The sequence below is a fragment of the Eubalaena glacialis genome, chromosome 11 (assembly GCF_028564815.1).
Source record: "Eubalaena glacialis isolate mEubGla1 chromosome 11, mEubGla1.1.hap2.+ XY, whole genome shotgun sequence".
NCBI lineage: Eukaryota > Metazoa > Chordata > Mammalia > Artiodactyla > Balaenidae > Eubalaena > Eubalaena glacialis.
In genome coordinates, this window is record NC_083726.1 from 31498215 (window position 1) to 31499459 (window position 1245).

Genomic DNA, 1245 nt, shown 5'->3' on the forward strand with positions numbered 1-1245 from the left:
CTAGCAGTTCCTCCATCTGGCCTTCTGTTCTTGGGGTCCTCTTCAGCTGTGGAGTCCTTATGCTTTTCTGTGGTGGGCTCCATGGTTGGCCTGTTGGATTTCATTTTGAATCCAAGCGATGGGGAAATGCAGGTGGCTTGGGAACGCGAAATATCAAGGCTTCTTTACCTAACCACACTGCTAAGGTTTCTTGGAGTGACTGTGCCTTAGATTGGATACTCTACTAAGTGGTCCCATTTCAGATTCTAAATTGGGGGTAGTGGCTCTCATTGGTACTGCATGTGTGACATATTACCTCCTTTCATGGTGGAAGCCAAGATGGAAAAAATTTGAAGGCATGTGTTTACTTGTCTTTTTTCTTCTCTCTCTTTTTCACCATCTTATGTCCATAAAAGGACAGACTTTCTTCCACTTCCTTTAAGACACATCCTCTGTCTGCCATAGTGATGGCTTAGCTGTGAGAGGATAGGCATCCTTTCCACACCATGGTAGAACTCTATAATCTAAGTTCTTGGTACCCTAAAGGAAGTATTAAAGTGATCTGGAAAATCTTCTCTCTATGCAACGATATGTCTGGCAAGGCTGTTGTCTTGGCACGTTATCCTATTTTGCATCTCAGAAGCTGCTTATAACTTTACTACACCTTGAATTTGCTCTGCAAAAAATACCAGTGTTTACCTTGCACGAACTGTATCACAGGCAGCTGTGACACCATTTTGAGGATTTTGGGGAGTCTTGGAGACTGAGCTAAGACCTATTGGTTCTGTTCTTATTTTTCTGCAGCCCCTTGCTTCAGCAATATTCTTGATATTTTGCTAATTAAAATGGAAGCTAAGTGCTCGCTTCGGCAGCACATATACTAAAATTGGAACGATACAGAGAAGATTAGCCTGGCCCCTGCGCAAGGATGACTCGCAAATTTGTGAAGTGTTCCATATTTTTACTGTCAAACAGAGTGAAGTAAGTCAGAAAGAGAAAAATAAATACCGTATGCTAACACATATATATATGGAATCTTAAAAAAAAAAAAAAGACCCTGAAGAACCTAGGGGCAGGACAGGAATAAAGACGCAGATGTAGAGAATGGACTTGAGGACATGGGGAGGGGGAAGGGTAAGCTGGGACGAAGTGAGAGAGTGGCATTGACATATATACACTACCAAATGTAAAATAGATAGCTAGTGGGAAGCAGCCGCATAGCACAGGGAGATCAGCTCAGTGCTTTGTGACCACCTAGAGGGGTGG

General features: G+C 42.8%; 1 non-coding gene across 1 annotated transcript; it reads left to right on the forward strand.

Annotated features, from left to right (window-relative positions):
• The first annotated feature begins 835 nt into the window (after window positions 1–835).
• LOC133101867 (U6 spliceosomal RNA) lies at window positions 836–942 on the forward strand. Its single transcript, XR_009702754.1, has one exon. It is a non-coding gene; the product is annotated as a U6 spliceosomal RNA (small nuclear RNA).
• The last annotated feature ends 303 nt before the right edge of the window (window positions 943–1245 follow it).